We start from the raw sequence: 15,423 nt of genomic DNA on the forward strand, positions 1-15,423 counted from the left end.
GCAAGTCATGTTCCTGCAGGTCATGGAGAGCCATGGGCCAGTAGGCCAGCGAGGATTGCCAAGCACATGTGTAGTCTTTGCCCACGGTAGCCAGGCTCAGCAAGAACTGGAACTAGGACCCACACCTCCTGTTTGCCAGAGCAGTGCTCTTTCCATTGACTCAACAGCAGCGCTGCCAATGGGCTACCAAAGAGGTTGCGAAGTGGTGGTGTTCAGAAATCAGTAATGTCCCCTCACCCCTCCTGCCCTTTCTTCAACTCTCCCATCTTTCCCAGCAGTATCATGAGATCTCCTCCCTCCTCTCAAAATCTTCCCCCTCCACCTATGCCTCTCTCTCCATCCCTTCTCACATTATCAATTCTTACTCCATTTCTTGTTCCTTCCTGGACTTCCAATCTTCAACTGTTCATTTTCCAATGGCACCTTCACCACTGCTTTCCAACATGCTCGTGTCTCCCCTATCCTGAAAAATAAAACAAAAAACTTCCCTTAATCTTCAGTTCCCTCCACTTATTGCCCCATCTCCCTCCTACCATTCCTCTCCAAACTTCTGTTTACAGTGAATTGTCTACACCTGAAGCCTCCACTTCTTCTCCTTCAATTGTCTCTTTGACCCCCTCCAATCTGGCTTCTGTTCCCTTCACTTCACCGAAGCTTCCCTCTCAAAAGTCACCAGTGATTTCCTTCTTGCCAAATCCAATGGTCTCTACTCCATCCTAATCCTTCTAGACCTCTCATTACTCAACTGACACTGTCCTCTCCTGGTATTCCTCCTAACTCTCTGGCTGCTTATTTTCAGTCTCTTTCACAGCCTCCTCCTCTATCTCACACCCCCTAACTGTGGGAGTCCCTTAAGGTTCACTTCTGGGTTTCCTTCTATTCTCCATCTACACCTACTCCCTTGGAGAACTCATTCACTTCCAAGGCATCTCTCCGAGGATAATTCCCATATCTACATCTCCGGCCCTGATTTCTCTTCCTCTCTGCAGTCTTGTATTTCCTCCTACCTTCGGGACATCTCTGTTTGGATGGCCCTCAAACTTTACATGCCAAAAACAGAACTTATTATCTTCTTACCCCAATCCTATTCTCTCCCTGGCTTTTCCATCACTGTAGATGGCACCACTATCCTTTCTGTCTCACGAGCCTGCAACCTTGACATTGTATTCAATTCATCACTCTCATTAATCCCATCTGTCACCAAATCCTGTCAATTAAATATTCACAACTGCTTCCATGGTTAATCCAAGCACTTTTCCTATCCTACCTTAACTACTTTATTAGTCTCCTTGCTGACCTCCCTGCCTCCTCCTGTCTCTCCCCTCGTCTATTCCTCCTTCAATCCATACTTCACTCTGCTGTCTGGATCATTTTTCTACAAAGCCATTCAGCCCACATTTCCCCACTCTTTGAGAACCTCCAGTGGTTACCCATCCACCTCCCCATCAAACAGAATCTCCTTAAAATTGCCTTTAAAGCACTCAATCACCTTGCCCTCTCCCACGTTACCTCGCTACTCTCCTACTACAACCCAGCCTACATTCCCTCCTCTAATGTCAACCTACTCATTGTCGATCTAATCAATCAATCATATTTATTGAGCATATTTACTGTGTGCAGAGCGCTGAACCAAGCTCTTGGGAGAGTACAGTATAACAGAGACATTACCTGCCCATAGTCTAGAGGAGGAGAAAGACATTAATATAAATAAATAAATTAGAGATATATACATAAGTGCTGTAAGGCTGGGAGAAGGGATGAATAAAGGGAGCAAGTCAGGTCATCGCAGAAGGGAGATGAAGCAAAAGAAAAAGAGGGCCTGGTCAGGGAAGACCTCCTGGAGGAGATCTGCCTTTAATAAGCTTTGAAGTGGGGGAGAATAATTGTTTGTCAGGCATGAGGAGGGAGGGTGTTCCAGGCCAGAGGCAGGATGTGGGCGAGAGGTCAGAGGTGCAATAAATGAGACTGAGGTACAGTGAGAAACTTAGAATTAGAGGAGAAAGTGTGTGGACTGGATTGTAGTAGGAGAATAGTGAAGTGAGGTAGGAAGGGGCAAGGTGATTGAGTGTTTTAAAGCCAACGGTGAGGACTTTCTGTTTGTTATGGAGGTGGATGGGCAACTACCGGAGGTTCTTAAGGAGTGGGGAAACATGGCCTGAAAGCTTTTGTAGAAAAAAGATCAGGGCAGCAGAGCAAAGTATGATTTGGAGTGGGGAGAGACAGGAGGTTGGGAGATCAGCAAGGAGGTTGATACTGTAATCAAGGTGGGTTAAGATTAACATGGTTGTGGTTTGGATGGAAAGGAAAGGGCAGATTTTAGGAAAGGGGGCAGATTTTAGTGATGTTGCAGAGGTGGGACCAACAGGATTTAGTGGTGGATTGAATATGTGGGTTGAATGAGAGAGAGGACTCAAGGATAATGCCAAAGTTATGGACTTGTGAGGCTGGAAGGATGGTAGAATCATCTACAGTGCTTTGCACTCAGTAAGTGCTCAATAAATATGATTAATAATAATAATACAGTGATGGGAAAGCCAGATGGAGGACAGGATTTGGGTGGGAGAATAAGGAGTTCCGTTTTAGAAACGTTAAGTTTGAGGTGATTCATTCATTCATCTAATCATATTTATTGAGTGCTTACTTTGTGCAAAGCACTGTACTAAGTGCTTGAAAAGTACAATTGTGCAACAGATAGAGACAATCCCTACCCAACAACTGGCTCACAATCTAGAAGGGGAGAGACAGTCATCAAAACAAGTAAAGAGGCATAATAATAATAATAATAATAACGATGGTATTTGTTAAGCACTTACTATGTGCCAACCAGTGCTCTAAGCGCTGGGGTAGATACAAGGCAATCAAGATGTCCCAAGTGGGGCTTACAGTCTTAATCCCCATTTTACAGATGAAGGAACTGAGGCACAGAGAAATAAAGTGACTTGCCCAAAGTCACACAGCTGATAAGTGGCAGAGCCGGGTTTGGAACCCATGACCTCTGACTCCCAAGCCCGGGCTCTTCCCACTAAACCACGCTGTTTCAATAGCATCAAAATAAATGAAAAGAATTATGGATGTGAAGACATCCAAGTAGAGCTGTGTTGAAGGCAGGAGGAAGTGCAAGAGAGAGGGAGAGGGATCAAGGCTGAAAGGTATAGTTTTGGGCATCAAATTTAGGAAATAGTCTATCTTGCCACCATCCTCTTGCCCACATCTTGTCTCTGGTCGGAAACATCCAACAGACTCTCCCCACCTTCAAAGACTTATTCAAAACACATCTCCTCCAAGAGACTTCCCCCAGCTAAGCTCTCATTTCCTCATCTCCCACTTCCTTCTGCATCATCCATGCACTAAAATTCACACCCTTTATTCACGCCTCTCAGCCCCAAAGCACGTACGTGTACATCCGTTAATTTATTTAGATTAATTTCTGTCTCCCTCTCTAAACTATAATCTTGCTGTGGGCAGGGAACGTGCCTACCAACTCTGTTATACTGCATTCTCCCAAGCGGTTAGTACAGTGCTCTGCACAAAGTCAGAGCCTGGCTCTTTGGAGCAGAGGCTTCGGGATGATCATGAGACCAGAGGCAGTGTTGAAAAATGCCAGCTGCTGCAAATAGCAGAAGCAACAGCACAGCAAAGGACAATGGATTCCCCTGCACAGAGTCGAAAGGGGTTGTCCATTCTGCATCACTGCTAAGACAAACTAACCAAGTCCTCCTGGGTAAAATATCTTAGCAATAACAAACCTGAGGGGCAGCTAAATGGAAACTAAAACAAGACTGTAAACTCCATGTGAGGGCAGGGTTCATAGCAGCATGGCTCAGTGGAAAGAGCACGGGTTTGGGAATCAGAGGATGTGGGTTCTAATCCTGGCTCTGCCACTTGTCTGCTGTGTGACCTCGGGCAAGCCGCCTAACTTCTCTGTGCCTCAAGTACCTCATTTGTAAAATGGGGATTAATAATAATGGTGGTATTTGTTACGTGCTTACTATGTGCAAAGCACTGTCCTAAGCGCTGGGGGATACAGGGTGATCAGATTGTCCCATGTGGGGCTCACAGTTTTAATCCCCATTTTACAGATGAGGTAACTGAGGCCCAGAGAAGTTAAGTGACTCGCCCACAGTCACACAGCTGACAATTGGCAGAGCCGGGAGTCGAACCCATGACCTCTGACTCCGAAGCCCAAGCTCTTTCCACTGAGCCACGATGCTTAGTAGATTAAGACTGTGAGCCTCATGTGGGACAACCTGATTACCTAGTTTCTACCCCAGAGCTCAGAACAGTGCTGAGAACACAGTAAGCGCTTAACAAATACCATAATTATTATCCTTGAACTCTACTCTCCCAAATAGGGTGCTCTTAACAGAGTAGGTGCTCAATAAATACTACCTATAGATGGATTAAATAAAGGCATTCTTTTGCCCCCTTTTCCTGCTCCCTCTTCTCACGACTGGGTTGCGGACTTTGTGGAAAGATAACCTTCTGGGCAAAAAAAATCCTGCTTAAAGTACAGAGTAAAAGCTGGATCTTCTCCACCTCCCAGTTGCCCTAGTGCCTGCATTTGTACAATTTGCTCTGGTTAAAACATTTTATCTTGATTAATTGAAGCACTTTCTCTGCTATTAACAACAGGGGAGGTTTTCTGGAAAGCACAGTGAAAGGAAACTATTAATGTACTCTGCTGAGGCCTCCTCCTCACCCAGATTGAGGAGGCTGTCACTGGCTCAGTTGCTTCAGGCCCGTGGAATTACTCTGACACGATCTCTTTTTATAATCCTTTCTGCCCACAACAGAATACCAGGTCACAGATGACAAACTCAAGGGCTGATAAGTTTCCATCATTGGAATAACGTTATTTGAAAAGGAATTAGGGCCTCTGGATTCATTTTAATGTTATACATTAACCGATCTGGACATTTATGGTTCAGAAGCTGATGGGAAAGGAGTGGCAAATATTATAAATCATGCTGAATAATGCCTAGCATCACACTGCTTCATGACCCAACTCAATGTCTATCATTATTGTTATTAGAAGTAGTATATTTGTTAAGTGCTTACTGTGTGTCAAGTACTGTTCTAATCGCTGATAGAGATATCGAGTTGGACACAGTCCCTGTCCCACATGGGGCTCACAGCATAAGTGGAACGGAGAACAGGTATTGAATCCCCATTTTACAGATAAGGAAACTGAGGCACAGAGAAGTGAAGTGACTTGCTTGAGGTCACACAGCAGACAAGGCATGGACCCAGGATCAGAGCTCCACCTAGTTTCCGTTACCCCATCTGGACTCACCCCACCTCAACTGGGCTCTTGGGGTATCACCCCACCTTGGATTCTGACACCCCAGGGGGTGACCCTCCACAGGGTTTTTTTTTACACCCACACAGGATCCTGACACTCCACTGGGGCTCTTACCGCCCTCCCTAGGCTCTTGCTACCTCATCTGGGTTCCTGACACCCCACAGGGTCTCCTGGCACCCACCCAGGATCCTCACACCATGGCTGAAAATTGGATTTTAAAGTTTCCCAGTAGCTCCATTTTGGGTGGTGGGAGGGGGACTGAAATGGACCCCATCCTGCAGGGACAAAGTGGGGGCACTGGGTCCTGGATACTTCCTGCTCAAATTCCCTAGGGAGGCAAATTCTGTGAAAACATCAACCATGGAGAAACTCTGTCAACCACCCTCCAGTTCAAAGTCCTGCTTTGCTTGTCCTCCTAGTCCTCCCCTCCCTCTCCTGCTCTCTCTCACTCCTGGATTTAGGGGTGAGAACAGGACTCCTGTCCCACTGGATCCGGAAAAGGCACTTTCTCCCCACAGGAAAGCGGATTGAAGAGGAGTGGAGTCACTAAAAAGAAAAAGAAGGAAACAGGAAAAGAACAGTTCCTCCTGCAGGAAAGCCCCTCCCTTCCTCTGTGGAGGAGAAAAGCCCACGAGGCTCCAGACAAGGACGCAGGCTAGACTGGGCTGGGCTGGACTGGGCTAAACTGGACTGGGCTGGACTGAGTGGCTTTTCCTCCCCCAACTCCCCTTGGCGTGTCAGAGCTGCCCCTCCAGTGAGCAGCCCCAGCAGGCCCCACAGACCCAGTACCCTTACCGTTCATTAGTTCATGCAATCACAATTATTGAGTGCTTACTGTGTGGGGAGCACTGTATTAAGTGTTTGGGAGAGCACGATATACCAATTGACAGATATGTTTCTTGCCCACAACGAGCTTACCCCAGCAGCCTCCACAGCCCCAGCACCTCATACAACCCCAGCATCCCCGTCGGCCTCCACAGCACCAGCGGCTCAAGTGGTCCCGGAAGTCCCAGGAGTCCCACCGGACCCGGAATAATAATTACGGTACTTGTTAAGTGTTTACTATGTGGCCAGCACTGTTCTAAGCACTGTTCTATGCGAGTTAATCAGGTTGAACACAGTCCCTGTCCCACATAGGGTTCACACTCTCATCCCCACTTTACAGATGAGGTAACTGAGACCCAGAGAAGAGAAGTGATTTGCCCAAGGTCACACAGAGGACATGTAGCGGAGTCAGAATTAGAACCCAGGTCCTTCTGACATCCAGGCTCATGCTCGATCCACTGACAGCCCAAGATCACTATAAGCCCCTGCAGACCCAGGAGTCCCTGTAGCCCCCACAGCCTGCACAGTTCCAGCAGCTCCCACGGTTCCAGAAGCTCCAGCAGTGCCAGAATCCCTGGTAGTATGAGCAGTCTCAGCAGCCCCTGCGGTCCCAGGCTTGGGAGTCAGAGGTCGTGGGTTCTAATCCCCGCTCCGCTGCTTGCCAGCTGTGTGTGACTTTGTGCAGGTCACTTAACTTCTCTGTGCCTCAGTTACCTAATCTGTAAAATGGGGATTAAAAACTGTGAGCCCATTAAAAACCGTGAGCCCCACGTGGGACAACCTGACCACCTTGTATCCCCCAGTGCTTAGAACAATGTTTTCGATTAGACTGTAAGCCCATCAAAGGGCAGGGACTGTCTCTGTTGCCGATTTGTACATTCCAAGCGCTTAGTACAGTGCTCTGCGCATAGTAAGCGCTCAAAAAATACTACTGAATGAATATTTTCTGCTCAGGCAGCTGCAGGTTGTGTGTGTGAATGTGTATTGTGCTCTCTCAAGCACTTAGTCCAGTACTCTGCACGTAGTAAGCACTCAGTAAATACCTTTGATTGTATAGGTCAGCATATGAGGCTGAGAGAGATGGGAAGCAGCGTGGCTCAGTGGAAAGAGCCCAGGCTTGGGAGTCAGAGGTCATGCGTTCTAATACCAGCTCTGCCACTTGTCAGCTGTGTGACTGTGGGCAAGTCACTTAACTTCTTTGTGCCTCGGTTACCTCATCTGTAAAATGGGGATTAAGACTGTGAGATTCATGTGGAACAATCTGATTACCCTGTATCTACCCCAGGGCTTAGAACAGTGCTCTGCACACAGTAAGCGCTTAACAAATACCAACATTTTTTTTTTTTTGGAGGTGATGTGCTGGGAAGGGAAGGCAGTCACTCAGTTGTATTTATTGAGCACTTACTTCTGTGGGAGAGAACATTATAACGTTAACAGACACATTCTCTGCCCACGATGAGCTTACAGACTAGAGGGGGAGACAAAAATTAATATAAATAAATGACAAATTCATAAGTGCCATGGAGCTAGGAGGGGGGATAAATAAAAGGAGCAAGTCAGGGTGATGCAGAAGGGAGTGGGAGAAGATGAAAGGAGGGCTAATCAGGGAAGGTCTCTTGGAGGAACTGTGCCTACAATGAGCTTTGAAGGGGGAGAGAGTAATTATCTGTCCAATCATTCAATCGTATTTATTAAGCACATACTGTGTGCAAAACACTTTACTAAACGCTTGGGAGAGTACAATACAACAATAAACAGACACATTCCTGCAGGCAAGGGGGCTAGGAACAGCCCACCCACAGTGGCTTTACCGCCCAGATCTTTGAAGGCAAGAGGAGGTAAGGAGAAAAAGATTCTTGGCCCTCAGACTTCATCACTCTGCAGTTCAGCTAAGAAGACAAGTTCATCTTGATACTTACAGGTTTGGGTTGTGCCGAGCCCCCATGGTGACAAGCGACATGGGGAAGCTCTGGAGAAGCCATCAAAAGACGGATGACTTCGAAAGGCACCGACGTGGGCGTGAGATTTAAAGAGGGTGAGGCCCACCGTGGGGATCCTCCGTGAGACTCCAGGGACTCCAGAGTTCATTTCCTCTCCGGACATCCAGCCTACTGGGGACGGGGGGCGGTTAGGTTGAGCTGGACTTTTCAGGAGCTCGGATACATTTCTTCCTTTCGTTCAAAGAAAAAACATTGAGAGAAGTGGAATGGGGGTCTGAGAAGGTTAAGGAATGAAACAATGAATGCTTTCAGAGTGTGAGTGTGTGTGTGTTGTGGGGAGGGGGGTGGAGAGATTAAGAAAAAATGTTGGCAGTTAATCCAATTCTGATTTGCTTAATTCTGAGGGGAGGAAGTTTCCCAAACAAATCCCTGCTATATGAATTTGCCTCAATCTTCACTTCAGGGAGCTAGCCTTAAAAATTTTCATTGCTATGGTATGCAGTTATTATTTCTTTGTTGAATTCATGGCCCAAGCAGCGAGAGATACACAGAGGCATAAATAGCACTGCAGGAGCACTGCAGGAGCATCTGGACTATGAAGGAGAAGCAGTGTGGCTTAGTGGCAAGAGCTTGGGCTTGGGAGTCAGAGGTCGTGGGTTCTAATTCTAGCTCCGCCACTTGTCAGCTGTGTGACTTTGGGCAAGTCACTTCACTTCTCTGTGCCTCAGTTACCTCATCTGTAAAATGGGGATTAAGACTGTGAGCCCCACGTGGGACAACCTGATTACCTTGTACCTTCCCCAGGGCTTAGAACAGTGCTTGGCACATAGTAAGCGCTTAACAAATATCATCATCATGAAAACTTTTGATGTCCCATGTAAGGGGATTAGCTTATCCAGCTGCAATTTATTACCCAAAGACTCTCTAGAGAAACTTCCCTTGAACTTCAGTGACCTCAGTTCTCACATGCAATTATTCCCTAGAAATCCTTTGACACCACAGAGTGATCCAGAAAGGTTAGAAGACTACTCTTCCAGAAGTGGAATTTACCAAGCAAGCATATGGTCACTTTGTCTCTCTGTCTGTCTGTTCCCCTCTGGACTACAGGATTGCTGTGGGCAGGGAATGTGTCTTTTATATTGATATAGCATACTCTCCCAAGTGCTTAGTACAGTGCTCTGCACACAGTAAATGCTCAATAAACACTGACTGATGCTTCCTCCGTGCACAGGGCTCCCAAGACCTTGTACTTCCCCCCTCAGTGCCCCCTCTTACCCACCACCACCCTTGATTCAAGATTGCTACCATGATTCCTGAACTCAGAGGGTGCACTCCCCCCAACAGAACCCCGCCACCCTGGGGGTCCTCATTAAGAAAGCAAGAGGTCAACAGTCTCTGGGAATCAGTCAATCGATGATATTCATTGAGTACTTACTGTGTGCAGAGTCCTGTACTAAGCATTTAGGAGAGTACAATACAACAGACTCGGTTGACCCGAACCCTTCCCTCAAAGAGCTTACAATCTCATATCGGAAGAGGATGGAAGCAGAGTGTGAAATTAAATCTTGTCTGCTTGGAGGTCTCTTCACCCTTCCCAAGGTCAACAGGTGGGAGACCCTGTAAAGTTGGCTCACGTTCATTCATTCATTCATACATGCAATTGAATAAATGAATGAATGGCGAGAGGATGTCGCCATTGCCGGGCCATTGTTGCCTGGATCCTTTCTGACCAAAGGCCCTTCTCTCTGGCTGAAGACCTTGGAGGCCAGCTGCCCAGTTGGGAAAGTCAAATGGGAACTACCTCATAGTTCTCGTGGGCTCTCTCGGTGAGTCAGTCAGTCACGCCATCGTATTTATGGGGTGCTAACTGTGTGCAGAACGCTGTACTCAGTGCTTGGAAGAGTACAATATAACAGTAAACAGACACATTCCCTGCCTACGATGAGCTTACAGTCTAGATGGGGAGACAGACATTGATATAAATAAATGAATTATGGATATGTACATAAGTGCTGTGGGGCTGGGAGGGGGAATGAATATAGGGAGTAAGTCAGGGCAAAACAGAAGGGAGTTGGAGAAGAGGACAGGAGGGGTTAGGGAAGGCCTCTTGGAGGAGATGTGTCTTCAATAAGGCCTTGAAATTAGGGGAATAGTAATTGTCCATCAGATAATAATAATGTTGGTATTTGTTAAGCGCTTTCTATGTGCAGAGCACTGTTCTAAGCGCTGGGGTAGACACAGGGGAATCAGGTTGTCCCATGTGGGGCTCACAGTCTTCATCCTCATTTTACAGATGAGGTAACTGAGGCACAGAGAAGTGAAGTGTCTTGCCCACAGTCACACAGCTGACAAGTGGTAGAGCCGGGATTCAAACCCATGACCTCTGACTCCAAAGCTCATGCTCTTTCCACTTAGCCACGAATGTCCTAACTCTGGCCTGGAACGCCCTCCCTCCTCAAATCTGCCATACAGTCATACTCCCCTGCTTAATAGCCCTACTGAAAGCTCACCTCCTCCAGGAGACCTTCCCAGACTAAGCCCCACTTTTCCTCAGCTCCTCCTCCCCTCCCCATCACTCTGACTCACGCCCTTTGCTCTACCCCCCGCCCCACAGCACTTATATAAGCATGTATATATGTATATATTTACTTGTTTTGATGTGTATATATCAATAATTCTATTTAATCATATTGATGTCTGTTTACTTATTTTGATGTTTGTCTTCCCCCAGAAGCAGCTTGGCTTAGTGGAAAGAGCATGGGTTTGGAAATCAGAGGTTGTGGGTTCTAATCCCTGCTCCGCCACTTATCAGCTATGTGACTTTGGGCAAGTCACTTAACTTCTCTGTGCCTACCTCATCTGTAAAATGGGGATTAAGATTGTGAGCCCCACATGGGACAACTTGATTACCTTGTGTCTACCCCAGCTCTTAGAACAGTGCTTGGCACATAGTAAGCATTTAACAAATACCATCATCATCATCATCATTCTAGGCTGTAAGGCCGGTGTGGGCAGGGATTCTCTCTTTCTCAACATTAGACATTAAGCACGTTTAGTCACTAATGTTTTGTGTTGGTTTTGTTTAGTTAGTATTTCAAGTACAAAATTTATGAATTAGAGGAAAGTTTTACCACTTCCAGGGAAGATTCAGCTTTTGACTTACTGTAATTTTTAGCTTGAAATAATCTTAGAGGCACCAACCTCCTTAATTGAATGTCTTTCATTGTCTAATCTTCACACCCTTGAAATTTCCCCGGGGAATTTTGGAATTGGTTGAATTTGAGATTTCATAATAATAGTTATATGTAAGTGTTACGTACAGTGCCACACACTGTATGTACTAAGTGTTGGGTTAGATGCAATATAATACAGTCAGTCATGGTCCCTATCCTTCATGGAGCTCCACATCATATGTGGGAGGGAGAAGAGGTATATATGCCCGTTTACTTGTTTTGATGTCTATCTCCCTGCTTCTAGACTATGAGCCCGTTATGGGCAGGGATTGTCTCTGTTGCTGAATTGTACCTTCCAAGTGCTTAGTATAGTGCTCTGCACACAGTAAGTGTTCAATTAATATGATTAAATGAATGAATGAGACAGAGGCAGTGAGTAAGTTGGCTTTAGAGAAGTGAAGTGTTTCCTGGCAGCAGTGAAGTGTGGACTGGAGTGGGGAGAGTCACGAGGTAGGGAGGTCAAATCCTGTCCTGCGCCTAAAGCCCACCTCCAAGTTCTTCCCCATTCTCAAAAATGAAAGGTTGGCCCCATGGATCTACAAATGGATGAAAACAATTGCGAATCTTTTGACTGCCATTGTCTCAGTCTTCAAGGTACATTATTCTTGAGATCTTAGACCTGATGGTGTAATTTTGTAGGTAAGCTGCAAAATTCTCCATTCTCAGTTTTCCTGCCATTTCAGCCAAATAATAACCTAAACAGAACATTGAGGCGATTAGCCTGCTGTTTTGGACTGTAGACTGTAAGTTCGTTTTGGCCAGGCAACCCATCTGCCAACTCTACTGTATTGAGTTCTTACACTTAGTACAGTGCTCTGCATACGGTAACACTCAATAAATGGCACTGATAGATGTATTGCTCTTGTCTTGTAGTAGTGAAATACGCAGACTGATAGTTATTTTCAGCTTCGTAAGTGGTTATCTAATCACGTATGTACGTGAAGGTTGCGTTCCCACAGAAGTGATGACTAACACCCTTTTTTTGAAACACAATTCTGTTGGCCAGGGGTTATTGTTCAATTTGGATTTCATATTTAAACACGAGGAAGTCCATGAATCACATGAAACAGTAGACTCTAGGGGCTTGGAACTTGGCAGAGTTACAGTTTGGAAAGAAATGTTTATTTTTCCTATTTAAAACAAATTAATTTTCTATGCTTTACCTTAGGGAAAGACACTAATCCACTAAATAAAACAAGGTTTCTGCTCACAGATGGATTTTGTAAACAAACATGAAATGTTTTTTTATTTTTTAGTAAACATTTAACGATTGGTTATTCAGTGAAATAAACTCGGTGAAACATTTTAAACATCAAAGAACTTTCTTTTATAAAAACTACAACTGCAGGTACACACAAATACTGAATTTATCAAAAACTCTAGTGTACAGTTGTTCTAAATAGGAGGATCTAGCTAAGTTGACATTGCTCTTTAAATATGTCCTTATTTTGGGTCAGGGCAACTAATACCTTGAATTTGCATTAGAGAAACTTGAATTAGAGAAGCAGCGTGGCTCAGTGGAAAGAGCACGGGCTTGGGAGTCAAAGGTGTCAAAGGTCATGGGTTCGAATTCCAGCTCTACCACTTGTCAGCTGTGTGACTGTGGGCAAGTCACTTAACTCCTCAGTGCCACAGTTACCTCATCTGTAAAATGGGGATTAAGACTGTGAGCCTCACGTGGGACAACTTGATTACCCTGTAACTATCCCAGCGCTTAGAACAGTGCTCTGCACATAGTAAGCGCTTAACAAATATCAACATTATTTGCACAGCGCTTTTATTCCTCCAAAGGATTTTTCATTGGAAGGTCTGATTGAGGACCAGGGCTCTGGGGGCAGCATGGTATAGTGGATAGAGAACAGGCCTGGAAGTTAGAAAGTCATGGGTTCTAATCCCAGCTTGCCACTTGTCTATGTGACCTTGGGCAGGACACTTCACTTCTCTGTGCCTCAGTTATCTCATCTGTAAAGTGGGGATTAAGACCGTGAACCCCATGAGGGAACGGCACTGTGTGCAATTCTATTTATTTGTATCCACCCCAGTGCTTAGTACAATGCCTGGCACATAGAAAGCACTTAAAAAATACCACAACCATTATTAATAAAATATGTCACGTCTGTGCTTTCAAACAAATGCGTGATTTTTTTCTTCTGGCATTTAAGGGCTTACTAGGAGCCCTTGGGAGAAGGGCTTGGGAGAAGCAGCGTGGCTCAGTGGAAAGAGCATGGGCTTTGGAGTCAGGGCTCATGAGTTCGAATCCCAGCTCTGCCACTTGTCGGCTGTGTGACTGTGGGCAAGTCACTTAACTTCTCTGTGCCTCAGTTCCCTCATCTGTAAAATGGGGATTAAGACTGTGAGCCCCACGTGGAACAACCTGATTCCCCTATGTCTACCCCAGCGCTTAGAACAGTGCTCGGCACATAGTAAGCGCTTAACAAATACCAACATTATTATTATTAATACTATATGTCAGGCACTGTACTGAGCACCTGGGTAGATATAAGGATGGACATTTGTGTTTAGGGGGTGAGACTAATTGCATTGGTGAGGCAGTAGGGAAGGAAAATAGAGTGTGCAAATGAGAAGTCAGGGAAAGCTTATAAAGGAGATATGATTTCAGGAGGGCTTTGACAAAGGGGAGAGCGCTAGCCTGACAGACATGTTGCGGTGGAAGTTTCTGACTAAAGAATCATCCAGAGCCTCTCCCAGTGCAGAAAGGCTGGAATCCTGGAAAGAGTTGGCTAAGGGGGGTAGTGACTCAAATATTGCCAACACTCCCCTCTAGACTGTAAACTCATCACAGGCAGGGAATATGTCTTTCAACATTGTTATATTGTACTCTCCCAAGTGCTTAGTACAATGCTATGCACACAGTAAGTGCTCAATAAATATGATGGATTGAACATTCCTGGTAAACACAAATGACTGTCTACCTTAGGAAGAAAGGGGGAGATGTCACCCATCACTAATGTCTGACTTGGAATACTACAATAGTTTTGCCTCTAAATGAAGCTCATTTTGAGCAGGGAATGTGTCTGATGTCCTGTTATACTGTACTCTCCCAAGTGCTTAGTACAGTGCTCTGCACACAGTAAGCACTCAATAAATATAACTGATTGACTACCGAGGCAGTGAAGGCCACGGCAGCTACCGAGACGGTTCCCTGTCAGCATCGACACTTGGCTGCCGTCACTTAAGCACGTAGGTTGTGGATGTAAAATTGTCACCTGAACTTGGCAATATGCTACGCTACTGCCTGCTTGCCCACTGTCCCGGCAGCACTTAGTACAGTGCTTTGCACACAGTAAGCGCTCAATAAATCCATTTGAATGAACGACTGAGTGAATGAATGACTAGCGCGGGACTGGCCTTTCGCTAGCCACCGGCCCTGGATTCCATTCTGCGGAGCATGTTCTTGGTTTTGAAGTCTGTGACTAAAGTGAGGCTCACGTGAGGCTTCCCTGAGGACATCTATCACAGCAAAATGTCACAGAATTGATTTAGAAAGGAATCTGATACAATAGTATGTACCCAATCTGTTTATTACATGAGCATATTCATTTGTATATGTACAATAATAAATGTGATGTGCATGAAGTGCACATTGTGTGCCAAGACATAGGGTGGGGAAAAGATCAGTCACAGTGCCTGGTCTCAAAGGGATCACAGTCTAAAAGTGAGGAAAAACAGGTATTTTATCTCCATTTTACAAATGAAGAAACTAAGGCAGAGGGACGTAGGAAGCAACATGGCCTAAGGAAAGAGCACGGGTCTGGGAGTCAGAAGGCCTGGGTTCTACTTCTGACTCTGCCACTTGCTTGCTGTGTGACAATGGGAAAAATCAATACTCTGTGCCTCAGTTTCATCACCTTGTATCCTCCCCAGCACTTAGAACAGTGCTTTGCACATAGTAAGCGCTTAACAAATGCCATCATTATTATTATTATTATCATCTATAAATGGGAATCAAATACTTGTACCCCCTACTACTTAGTCTGCGGGTCCCATGTGGGACAGGGAATGCGCCTGACCCGATTAACTGGTGTCTACCACAGTGTTTAGGAAAATAGGATATGCTGAATAATGGAGGAAAAAAAATCTAGCACAAAAAAGTACAGAGCGT

This window comes from Ornithorhynchus anatinus, chromosome 4 (assembly GCF_004115215.2).
Source record: "Ornithorhynchus anatinus isolate Pmale09 chromosome 4, mOrnAna1.pri.v4, whole genome shotgun sequence".
In the NCBI taxonomy this organism is placed as follows: domain Eukaryota; kingdom Metazoa; phylum Chordata; class Mammalia; order Monotremata; family Ornithorhynchidae; genus Ornithorhynchus; species Ornithorhynchus anatinus.